The sequence below is a fragment of the Alligator sinensis genome, unplaced genomic scaffold, assembly GCF_000455745.1.
Source record: "Alligator sinensis unplaced genomic scaffold, ASM45574v1 scaffold1205_1, whole genome shotgun sequence".
Taxonomy (NCBI): domain Eukaryota; kingdom Metazoa; phylum Chordata; order Crocodylia; family Alligatoridae; genus Alligator; species Alligator sinensis.
Genome location: NW_005842834.1, coordinates 481,726 through 494,941, shown reverse-complemented (window position 1 = coordinate 494,941; position 13,216 = coordinate 481,726).

The following is a 13,216-nucleotide window of genomic DNA, read 5'->3' as shown; positions in this document are numbered from 1 at the left end:
GGAGTAAGGTAGTAGATTTAGGGTACAGCTCTGGTAATGATTTTTCTTCCCCTTACTCCCTTTCAAGGTTTAGTCTTCTGTCTCTTTGATGTCTTTCATTTTCCTTAGGAGCTGCTTTATGTTTGCTGAGCTTTACTTCCAGCCCTTTCATCTCATTCCCCATTTCTTGTTCACTCCCAGTCTCTTTCATGAGACACTCCCTTTCTTGGGCATGATTCTCTCTCCAACTGATAACTTCAGCCTTTGACTCCTGCTGCTCCTGCCTCAGCCTTTCACTGGCCTCTTGGTTCTTCTTAGCCAGATGAATATGGGCTTGCTGGAGCATCAGAAATTGTTGTTCCTGGCTGATGCCCTTAGCCTGCAGCCTCTCTCTTCATACAGACTGCCACCAATTCTTGCCTGATTTGAGCAGGCTCTTCCTGTAGGTCTCAACGTCCCTCTGGTTCTTCTGCTGTTCAAAAAAATTGTCCTACAGAGTGCATAACTCTACCTGTTGATGCTGGTATAGATATGTCATTGGCATTAATTCCACTATAAGGGCTTGGTCATTCTCATGCTCCTCTTTCAACATAGCTGCAAGCTGCTCATTTTGGACATATTTCTTTTCCCAAACATTGGTGTTCTGCTTCACTGTCTCCAACTGCATTTCTGAATGGTCCATTATCTTGGCCTTCACCCCAGAGTCTTTCTTCCCTAATCAAGGAGGGCATTGGTTACTTCCCTCTATAACCTCTGCAATGTTTTATCTTGCTCTGCTCCTCTCTGACTCAGCCACAAGCATTTGCTCTAGTTCTTTATTCTTTTCTGCTTTAGTCACAACCAGGCACTTCAGTTCCTTATTCTTATTTTCCTTCTGTCTACAAGTGTTGTCTCAGTGACAGCCCTCCAGCCTCTGCTTGCAGGCAGTTATGGCATTCAACTTCAAGTTCACACTGGAGGTATTCCACTCACTCTACTACCTTGTCTGAGAAGAGCTGTACCTCTAGAAATTCACCTCTCAACTGTTCAATGGTGGTAGCCTCTACTGTAACCCACTCTTTACTTCCCCACCTTCAAGTTTTAACTCTTTCTCCTCTAGATGCTTATGTATAACTTATTGCCACTCTGCCCACATCTGTTGAATTCTGGCCCCTTGCAATTGCAGGAACTTCACTATATCACACAGTTGGTTGTGTACATGTAGCACCCATTCTACCAGGGCCTGAATTTCTTGTATTCCAGTATGTAGTTGTGTCAGGAACTGCACTAGGGGTTCCATCCGATTTATGGTCCTTGTCTTTACCTTAGTTTTGCTACCTCCCTTTGCCTTGTCCCTTCACTGGGCAGGGAGCCTTTTAACAGGGAGCCCTTCTTAGCTCACAGGTTCCTGTTTTCTAACTAGGGAAACTGAGTCCCTCATGCATGGCCTTCCCTGCCAGTGCACCAGTGTAGCAAAGGTTTTGGCCACAACGGAAGCCATGATGCCTCCTAGTGTTCCAGTGACTCCTGTCCCACTCCAGCTTTTCAGTGTACCCTTCTTTTTCTTACTCACCTGACACACTGTAGTGCATTGGGGATTCACTTAGCTCAAGACAATCTTAAAACTCAGCTCAGTCCCTTATTTTCCTGGACACACAGGAAACCTCTTAATCATAAATCAGTGAACAGTAACAAATGTACCACAGTCCATACATGGTTAAGTCATAGTCCTAGGGCCTCTTCCCAGGCCCTGAGAAAGTGGTTCTGGCTCCCTGGTGCTCTCAGGACAGCTATCTTTTTTCTCTCCCTCTGATGTAAGCTACTTCTCTCTGACTCCTGGCTCTGGCTCCTTTCCATAAGAACTTTTTAACTTTCTGTGACCACATCAGCTGGTTTTCTCTGTCCAGGAAGGGTCATAAATCACCCTCTGCCTGCTTCCAGCTGGGCTGCATTCCCTGCAAGCAGTATGGTTCTTGTGTTTACCTTAGTTCTGTTACCTCCCTTTGCCTAGTCCCTTTACTGCAACAGCCTGATGTGTGCAGTCTACTCCCAGCCCCTCCAAACCAGCAGTCTGCTATGTACACATTAATGAAATATACAGTATTGCATGAGGCTGTCCCAGGGTCCCAGAGTGAGCCTCCGTCCTTCAACTGTCTTGTTTTCCATGTGCTGGAGTGTAGCAAGAAACCTTTTTTTTTTTTTTGGCCTGCCCTCCCCCTCCATTGTGAAGCCCCTCCACATAGCAAAAAGCCCTTTTTGCAGTATTTGCCCCCTTTTGGGGATGCGCTCTCTTTTCTACCTTTTCTTCCTTCCTCCCTCTTCTTTTATTATATTATTATTTTTATAGAATATAAGGTGTACTTGTAATAAAATATAGTTTGTAGATGCTTTTATGGGTATAAAATAGTATTCTGCATCAGTATGTGTTCCCTCCCATTGTATTTGGTCTGTTTGTTGTATGTTCCATGGCATTTCACCCTTTTATGTTTTATATTCTATGCTTTTTAACTTTGTAACAAATGTACTTTAAGTTTAAAAGTACATTGTACCATGTAACAATGTTAGCAAGGGCAGGAATCAAACCGCAGCTTCTCTGTATGGAGCAGGTCCCTGAATGAATCTTGATTGATTGCATAACACAGTAGCTAGACAGGATAACAAGCTAATGAGTGGCAATTAACACCTAGGAAACCACAGACTAAGGAGAGGAAAGGATCGGTACAGAGCCAGGAACTCCCTGAAACTTCACTGTTAAAGGTACAGAAGCCCCGGTTTGAACTAATCACAGCAGTGAATTAATCAAACTTTATCAACAGACTCCCAAGACTGCACGTACCTGCGGATGTGACCCCTGGGGCTGACAGCTGCCATCCAGCAACCACCAAGGGGGACGTCCCATGAGGTCAATGACCCCTGGATTGGGTAAGCCTGAAAATTGGGGAGTCACCAAAGTCTGCCAGAGAGAGATAAAAGGCAGTGATGAATGACCCCCAATGGTGCCCTCTCTGACCTGACCAGAACCCTGCCTGCACAGCCAGAAGGACCAGCTGTCTATCCCCTTCTGAAGCAACATCGCACTGTAAGAAGCCTTGATTGGCCATCAATGGTAGACTCCAGCACTTGGGGATAGGTATATCTTGACATCTGTGCTTAGTGTTCATAGCTACTGTGTGTGTGTGTGTGTGTGTGTGTGTGTGTGTGTGTGAGGGGATCAGCCCCAAGGTTTATGATCTGACTTCTGCATCCATCTAATAAACTAGAATTTTATGATGATCCTGTGAGTTGGTCCTTTGTAGCCAACTGGAATAGTACCAGCCTTGGCCTCAGACACCAAATCACCTTAGGGACATTAATTATGGCCTCTGTCTTCCCCATCTCATGCTTCTCAAGCTGCTTAGTCCCCTCGCCCTGGTCCACCCCTTCTTGGGCTGCATGGCTCCCTGGGGTCCCTGGCTCAGGCAAGGCTGTCTTACATCCCCACCCCCTGGGGTCCCTGATCCAGGCTGGGCTACTCTCATGCCTCTTGGCACCTTCAGGTATCCAACCTCAAGTGCCCTTGTGGTCTCCATACTGCCCCTGTAGCCACAATCCAGTCCTCCAGGCTTACACTTAAGCATAGGACAATATAAGTACACCACTTTCCAAACTAAACTTTACTCCCAGTTTGGGTCAATGCCCCACCATTCCAAACTAAACTTTACTCCCAGTTTGGGTCAGTGCCCCACCACAAGTGATACTTCTCCTATATTTGCTCATCTAGCTCTCCTGGGAAGCCTGGATAGCTGTAGGCCTGTTTCCTGAAGGCCCCCTCTCTTGGGAGATCCTCCTCCAGCAGCATACAGGACCAGACTGCCTGCTTTGCCTTAGACCCTGGGTTTATATGCCTCTAAGCCACACCCCTTCTGGCCATGTGGCTCCCCAGCTACAAACAGGGGTTTGGGTTTCCCCTTTTCTTAATGGCCAGTCTGTGCTCCTCTGTTGCAGCCCCACACAGCAGGCCTGGCCTGTTGCATTCTCTACTTAAAGTGACAGGACCCTCTGGCTCCCTGTCATACTCCTCTTAAGCACCTTCTCTGCAGCTGAACATTACTTTTTTTCCAAACTTTTCTCATAAGATTTGCTTTCCAAACCTTTTATTATTTTAGTCTCCAACCTGTGGACCTTCTCTAACTTTTCTACAGCTGTAGAGCCCAAAACTGCACACAGTATTGTAAATGAGGCCAAACCAGTGCTGAGTAAAGTGGCACTGGCATCTCTCCTGTCTTATGCTCCTGTTGATGCAGTCCTAAATTGCATTCACCTTTTTTACAGCTGTATCACATTGCTGGCTCATACTGATTTTGTGATCTGCCAAGACTCCAAGGTCTTTCTATGCAGTGCTGCCATCCAAACAGTTTTCACCCATTTTGTATTTGGCTTCTCAGAGCCTGTCCTTCAATAAAGTATCATGCTTATTTCCTGTGCATCAAAGGACATCTGGAGCACATCATGTTGCTTCTTTGGTCAAAATTAGATGCAAGTTTAATACGTAATGCAAAAAAGGGATATCCTAATCCAGAACAGAAGTCACAATTCTGACTTGGATACGATACAAATTGGACTCATGATTTGTTCAAGACAACATTAGTAGAATATACTGGGTAAAGAGGAAACCATCTGTTGTGGATTTCACAGATGGTTTATATGATCTGGAAGAGTATGTGACTCCATTAGACAACCTTAACTGAATTGCTATCTGACGTCTTTCTTCTCATCCCTATTCTTGCACCTTTTGATACCGTACAATGGGTATTATGGTTGTTATGGAAATATTCAAATTTTGTAGTTGCTAACATGACAAATATGAAAAATGAAAGATATGGTATATGTCCCAAAAGCTTGGCAGTTTCATTATACGGTGGTTACAACAGTATTTTTAAATATATGAGAGAAGACTGATGTTTCCCTTCTTTTTGATCTCATCTTCCACCACCTCTTACAACAAATAGTACCCTTATCACCATTTCTAGTACACCCTCCCCTTGTAACATTACACCTTTATTATGGTAGACATGAGCAGATCTAGGATATTGAAAAGGGGAGGGAGGAGTGCCAGATGGTGCAGTGCATCATCACATAACATATTTTTTTTAAAGTAAAATGTTAAAAGAAACTGGAAGCTTTACTAATGTTCCAGGGGTCGAGGGCTATATTATTCAGTAAAAGACTGAAGTAAAAGCAAATATAACTTTACTGGAATGAGTATTGATTTGCTATATTATATATTTAACAATTATGTATGGAGGGCTTGTTCATTTGCTGAGATATAGCCAGTAATCAGGAAGGAGGGCTTTTGCCCACTACCCCAGGTGCTAAGATCCAGCAGGCTGTTTATTATCTGGCATATAGAGAACAGAATGCAAGTCGGTTGATCAAAATACACAATTAGCATGTATGTCTGTATACATGTATCTATATGTATGTGTGTGTATGTGTTAGAATGTATGTAAAATGTATGAGAAATGACAGATTTTTCCATTAGTAAATCACAATAAATTGAAATGTTATTTATATCCCAGCTGAAATAATCACAAGAAATCAAAACCCTAGCATTTAAGAGGAGGAGCAACCCATATTGCAAATTACTGATTGATTACTACCCCCTGCTAGTGGTTGTGCCTGTACTACCACTAGTGGTCCAGTATGTGCCGCCCCGCCCAACCACCTGAAAGCAGTAGGAAGGCTGTATAGTGTGTAATACTGAAATCACAAATACATTGAGTTGTAATAAATTGAAACTTCATTTCAATTTCAAAATGACAGACCCAGTAGGGACCTGGGTATGGTTAGGGGCTTACAGGACAAGCCCTATGAAGAGAGACTGAGGGACCTGGACCTCTTCAGCCTCCACAAGAGAAGATTGAGAAGTGATCTTGTGGCCACCTACAAATTCATTAAGGGGATGCAGCAAGGGATTGGAGAGGTTCTGTTCACCAGGGCACTGCTTGGCGTAACAAGGAACAGTGGTCACAAACTGACAGAGAGCAGATTTAGGCTAGATGTCAGGAAAAACGTCTACCCTTCACAGTAAGGGTGGCCAAATTTGGAATGGTCTTCCAAGGGAGGTGGTGCTCTTCCCTACGTTGGGGGTCTGTAAGAGAAGGCTGGATAGGCATCTGGCTGGATAGGCATTTGACACCAGCACTCTTTCCTGCCTAGGCAGGGGATCAGACTTGATGATCTGTTGAGGTCCCTTCTGACCCTAGCGTCTATGAATCTGTGAATCTATAAATTAAGTATAAAAACACAACAAACAGCTAAATAATAATCAAGTAATTAAAATTAAATATATGTCCCTTATTCAGATTCATAAAACAAAGACTATCCTTCTAGAGAGTCTTGACAATGTATACAACATTTCACTAGTAGCAGTATCCACATCTGAGCTAATGTTCAATATGGCCAGCACATTGAGATGTTCTTCACCTGCTCTTGAATAAAAGCCAGGCTTTAAATCCCTGTCAAGGAAATTTTGTGATATTGTTTATTGGATGAGCCATATAATTGGGATAGCTGTTGGACAAGGTGTCTTGAAGAAGGGTGCTCATCCAAAAGCTTGTCCAATAGCTCTTTCAACTATACACCTGGTCCAATAAACATACTGTAAAAAAATACTTGTCTCAAGAAGCATGAATAGCAACATGACTGAGTAAGATATATAAGGTGTGACACTGCAACAAGCATTGCAGGAGTATAGTGAAGGGGGCTGCAGAGACACATGGCTCTGGGACACCTTAAAGTACTGCCTTTAAAGCTAAGCCGGGGATTTTATTGCTGGTGTTTTTTGTACAGCTGCAGAGGATTGGAGTGAGGAGCCCACCTGGCCATGCACATGGAAGAGTTGCACTCTGAAAAGCATGAGTCAGGACTCTCTGCTGCTTAACCCATTTCCTGCTGTCTTCAGAGTTTGGTCCCTTATTGTAGTAGCTGTGGTGGAGAGATGGGGAAAATAGGATGGGACCTTCACCAGGATAATATCTTCCCTGGCTCACAGGAACCCCACTTAGGGCTCCGTGGCACACCCCATTCCCTGCAGTGCCAGCAGCTGCACTGGCCACATGGAGAGGAAGAAAGAAAGTGGGGATGGGACTTTCCCATAAGAGCAGCCAGTACTCTGGAACTCTGCTGTGCTCCCCAGTGCTTACACCATCTCAGTGCAGCTTGACCTTTTAGTCTCAAGGTACCCAACCACAAAATTCCAGAATGTTGAGGTACTCCATAGTAGTGTATAGATTTCATAGACATTAGGGGCTGGAAGGGACCTTGAGAGATCATCAAGTCCAGTCCCCTTGCCATGGGCAGGAAGTCTGCTGGTGTTAAATGATCCCAGCAAGATAAACATTGAAATGCCTTTTGAAAGATTCCAGTATAGGTGCTTGCACCACCGCTGTGGGGAGTCTGTTCTAGACCCTGGACACTCAGAGAGTAAAGAAGCTTTTTGTTATGTCCAGACTAAATCGACCTTCCAGGGGGTTTGTGGCCATTAGACCTTGTTATCACTTGGGGGGCCCTGGTGAACAACTGTTCTCCCAGATCCTGATGCACCCTCCTAATATAGGCTGCCACCAAGTCACCCCTGAGCCTTCTCTTCTTCAGGCTGAAGAGTCCCATAGCCTTCAGCCTTTCCTCATAAGGCTTGCTCTCCTGGCCTTTGATTATATGGGTGGCTCTCCTTTGGACTCTCTCAAGCTTATCCACATCCCTCCTGATGTAAGGGCCTCAAAACTAGATGCAGTACTCCAGCTGCAGCCTCACTAAGGCTGAGTAAAGCAGAAGGATGATGTCCCTAGTTTTGTTTAAGATGCATTGGTGGATACATGCCAGAGTTTGATTTGCTTTGCTGGCCACAGTATTGCATTGGTGGCTCATGTTCATCTTGTGTTCAATCAAAACCCCCAGGTCTATTTTGGTTGTGGTGCTGAGGAGCCTATAAGTATGGTGCTGTTTTTTTCTCCCAAGGTGGAGAACCCTGCACTTCTCTATGTTGAATGCCATCAGGTTTTGGTCTGCCCATCTTGCGAGCATGTCCAGGTTGGCCTGTATCCCCAGCCTGTCTTCTAATGTGGCCATCTTCCCCCATAGTTTAGTGTCATTTGTGAACTTTGCCAGTCTACATCTGATGCCTGAATCCAGATAATTAATGAAGATGTTGAACATAGGCGACTCATGGAGGGGCACAGAGGGGCATGTGCCCCACTGAGATTGGCCGCTGCTGAAGTCACTGCCAGCTTCTGTGGGCAGTCACTGCCCCACCCCTCTCACTGCTGATGCAGCCGCCAGCAGCTGCAGGCGGTCCCCACTCTCAGCCACTGACAGCAGCTGCAGGCAGTCCCTGATCGCCACCCGTCACCCCACCTCATTGCTGACACTGCTGCAGCTGCCTGCGAGCAGTTCCTGCTTGGCTCACCCTCGCCACCAGAGTCACTGTGGCTGCCTGCGGTCATAACAAAGCCATGTTGGCTGGCATTCAGAGGGTTGCCTTCTTTTAGCATGTTGCTGATAGATCCCTTGTTGATTTTCTCCAAGATCTTTCCAGGGATGAACGTCAAACTGATTGGCCTGTAATTCTCTGGATCTTCCTTCTTTTCTTTCTTGAAGATTGGGACCACATTGGCTCTTTTCCAGTCTTCCAGTACCTCACCTGGGAACATGGGCAATGTGTAGGGGGTGCATATGGGTGCATGTGTACCTTTTCAGCATGGCAGTGCACCCCCTACTGTCGACGGTACCTGCGGGCAGTCACTGCTCACCACGCCCCCCCTCGCCACCGACACTACCAGCAGCATCTGCAGGCAGTCAGTGATCACCACTGGCCGCTGTTGCTGCTGCTGGTGACGTCTGTGGGTGGGTGCCGACCCCTAGCTGGTGCTTGCCACCTCCCCCCTGCCCCGCCACCAACAGCGCCGGTGGCATCTGTGGCAGCTCCCCGCTTACCACCGCCATGCTCCTGCCACCACCAGCATCACCATACCCCCCTAGCCACTGGAGGCATGCATCATTTATGCTTGAGCACCATGAATTCTCAAATATCTTCACCATAGGGCATGCTGTAATGTCCACCAGCTCCTTCAAGTCTCTCCATCCTGGCCCACAGACTTATAGAAGTCTAGCCTCTCAAGGTGTTCCCTCACTTGGTTTATGTTAATTGTGGGCCCATCTCCCACTCCCTGGATGTTTTGTGTCCTGTCTGACAGTGTGACCCCCTTGGGCAGGTGGAAAACTGATGCAAAGTAATCATTTAGGAGATTGGCCTTTTCTTGGGCATCTTGACAGGCGCCCTGCCCCCTGCCACGGTCTTGGAATGGGAAGTCCACCCCTGTTCCCAGTGGTGACATGTAGGGGGTGCATGGGGGTACAATGAGAGGCTACAGGACCTGAACCTTCTCACAAGAGAAGGCTGAGGGGGGACCTGGTGACCGTCTATAAACTCACTAGGGGGGACCAGAAGGGTTTGGGGGAGACCTTGTTTCCCCTAGCACCCCCTAGGATAACAAGGAATAACGGCCACAAGTTGTTGGAGAGTAGGTTTAGATTAGACATCCGTAGGAACTACTTCACAGTCAGGGCAGCTAGGATCTAGAACCAACTTCCAAGGGAAGTGGTGCTGGCTCCTACTCTGGGGGTCTTTAAGAAGCGACTTGATGCCTACCTGACTGGGGTCAATTGAACCCAGTTTTCCTCCTGCCCAGGCAGGGGGTCGGACTTGAAAATCTACAAGGTCCCTTCCGACCCTACTTCTATGATTCTATGATTCTATGAACTTGGCCAGTCCGCTTCTGACTCCAATGTCCACATCATTGAACAATACAGGTCCAAGGACAGAGCCTTGGGGGACCCCACTGGTCACAGGGCACCATGACGATTGACTTCTGTCAATTACCACCCTCTGGGTCTGGCCACAGAGCCAATTCCCCAGCCAGAAGATAGTGGTGGACCCGAGGCTGCAGTTGGCCAGTTAGGCCAAGAGGTGATCATGGGATACCAGATTGAAGGCTTTTTTGAAGTCAAGATATATGACATCAATCTCCTCTCCCTTGTCCAGGTGATAGGTCACTGGGTCATAGAAGGAAATGAGGTTGATCAAGCAAGACCTAGCCGCAACAAACCCACACTGGGTATCCCTCAGGATATTGTTGTCAGCTAGTCTGTTAAGGATGCCCTCTTTGATAATCTTTTCCAAGAACTTGCCTAGGATAAAGGTCAGACTGATGGGCCTGTAGTTTGCTGGATCCGCTTTCCACCCTTTCTTGAAGATAGGCACCACATCGGCCTTCTTTCAATCTTTGGGCACTTCACCAGAGCGCCAGGAGTTCTTGAAGATCCATGCCAGGGGCTGGGCTATGATGCTAGCCAGCTCCTTGAGTACCCTGGGGTGTAGATTGTCAGGGCTGGCTGACTTGAAAGTGTCCAGCCTCTCAAGGTGTTCCTTCACAAGGTCAGCATTGATGGATGGCAGGGAATCTCCCTCACCCGGGCATCCCTGTCCTGTAATGGGCATGGGCATCCCATGGGACTGATGAAAGACCGACGCAAAGTACCCATTTAATAGGTTGGCTTTTTCCTGGGCATCGGTTGTCAGTTGTCCCATCTGGTTTAGCAGGGGCAATGTTGCCCTTGCTTTTCCTCTGGTTCCCCACATATCTGAAAAAGGACTTTTTATTGTCCTTGATACTTGTAGCTAGTCGGATTTCCATCGCAGCCTTGGCTTTCCTGGTTCACTCCCTCCAGGTCTGGACCAGCGTGGAATATTCCTCCTTTGAGGTGGATCCCATCCTCCATCCTTTGTAGGTCTTTCTTTTTAGCCACAGGAGTACTGCAAATTCCCTGGAGAGCCCAGGGGGCTTCTGTGCCCTTTTGCTGCCTTTCCTCCAAGACAGAATAGCCTGAGCTTATGCATCCAGGATTGCTCCCTTAAGGAGCAACCACTCTTCCTGAACTCCATTCCCCTTGGGGTTGTTCTCCCTAGGGCATCACCGACAAGCCTCCTGAGCTTGTCAAAGTCAGCTTTCCTAAAGTCAAGGACTTCTGTATTGCTGACTGACTTGCCAGCTTTACGACTGATGGTGAAGGTGATCAACTCATAGTCGCTGTCACCCAGCTTCACATTGATTGTTATGTTGCTGATTAGGTTGTCCCCAGTCACCAGTACCAGGTCGAGCAGTGCTTTACCTCTCATTGGCCCGTAGACTTCTTGAGTTGGATAGAGGTTATCCACGCACGAAAGGAAGCTTAGTGACCACTCAGATTTAGCTGAGCGCTCTTCCCACGAGATGTCTGGGTAGTTGAAGTCTCCCATGACATCCATGGACCAGGAGCATTTGGCCTCAGGCAATTCCATGGTGAACCCCTGGTCAAGCTCTTGACTTTGGGTGGGAGGTCTGTAGTAGACTCCCACCATTGTGTCCCCTGTGCCGTGTTCCTCACGAATTTTAACCCAGAGGGTCTCCAGTCATCCACTCTGGTCACCAATATCAGCTTGCAGGGAATCATAGCTCTCCTTGACATAGAGAGCGACACCCCCGCCCCTTTGTCTACTCGATCTCTTCTGTACAGGGTATAGCTGTCTATACCCGTGGTCCAGTCATGGGTGGAGTCCCACCAGGTCTCTGTTATCCCTATGATGTCATAATTATTTGTGTTAAGGAGGAGGATGAGTGCCCCCTCTACATGTTGCCTGTGGAGGGTGGCACTATGGTTACCAGCCATGTCTACATAGGAGACTTTGTTAAAGGGAATTTATTATGCTCCTAGAGAAGCCAGGAGCTTTGGCAGAGTGAACTCACTACTTTCTGAAGTGGCCAAAAGACAGAATAAGGTTCAGAACAGAAGCCAGGTGGTCACCTGGCTTTCAGATCAGGATGTTTAAGCTCTACACAAGCCAGTGAGGAGATGTTTAAAAAGAAATAAGACTGTTGTTTTAGATGTGGATGTGCAATGGCAGGCAAATTTGGTGGATATGCAGCAGTTTTCAAAACACAACCATGAGGTTAAATACATCTTAACACCGACAGACAGGGCTAATGTGCCCCCTGGGTCCTGTGAACACTCTGCAATATAGAAGCCTGCCAGAACCCCACAAAGACCCTCTCTTTTTGTTTTCACAATAATCATGATCTTTCAAAAACAGATGAAGACTCTCCTCCTCCCCAGGCTTTTTTAAAGCGTGTGAGCAATCAGTCCTGGGTTTCTTATTTACAGGACCCAGATCACCGGTTTTGGGGGTGTGAATCCTTGTGTTTTTGCATGTGGTTCTCTCAGGGGCATGTGGTGTGTTTTTCTCTGAAGAATCGTACTGTCTTTTCTTTCTTTCTTCTTTTTTTTAATCATGTCCTGTTCTGTCCTTATGGCATTCTGATCCTCAGACTGAGCATTTCTCTGGTTTTTTGACAGTGTTTGTAGAGGCCTTTAACCCAGTTCTCACCCTTCTGGTATTTTTAGGAATTTACTTTCTGAAGCAGAGCCCCCTTCTTTGGGTGCACGGCATGTGATCAGTTAGGAAATATAAAATTTATGTCACAGCATTAAGAATTCACTTTCCACAAATGAATGGCTAAGCTTAAGGGGTGTACTTGGTAGCCATGTTGGTCTGAGACAAAAAGACATACAAGAAACTAGAACTCTTGGTTCCAAAATGATGTCTTTTTGTCTCAGACCAACATGGCTACCAAGTACACCCCTGAAACATGGAAGATGCAAATTTTTAGCCAATTTTGGATTTTAAACTTCACTGCAGAACAACAAGGAAGTTTTTTTACTTCCCTGCCTGCCATCTGACACTTCTAGCGAAGAAATTCTACCTGATCAATACATCAAAGAGCTACTCAACACGGCTCACACTGTGCAAAAATGAAGTTTATTTCCTACCTATGTGGACTTGTTATCATCTTGTACCATCTACACTTTTCCCAGAGCCTGATGAAGGGACTTTGATTCCAAAAGCTTGCAGAAAAGGAAACTTTTCTTGCCATTTTCCAGTTGGTCAAATAAAAGGTATCATTTTGGAACCAAGAGTTCTAGGTTTTTGTATGGCTAAGCTTAATGCACTACAAATTTAAATAAGGCTTGTGGCAGAAATGCCCCTGTCGGTGCCCCTCTCCAGAGATCTGTCTCAGCCAGCCTGAGAGGCTGCTGTTGAATCTCTCACAGCGGGGATCTCGCTCCTTGTCTGCAGACAAAAGCCTGGCGCCTGGGAGGCGATGCTCTGGTCACCTGGGCAGGG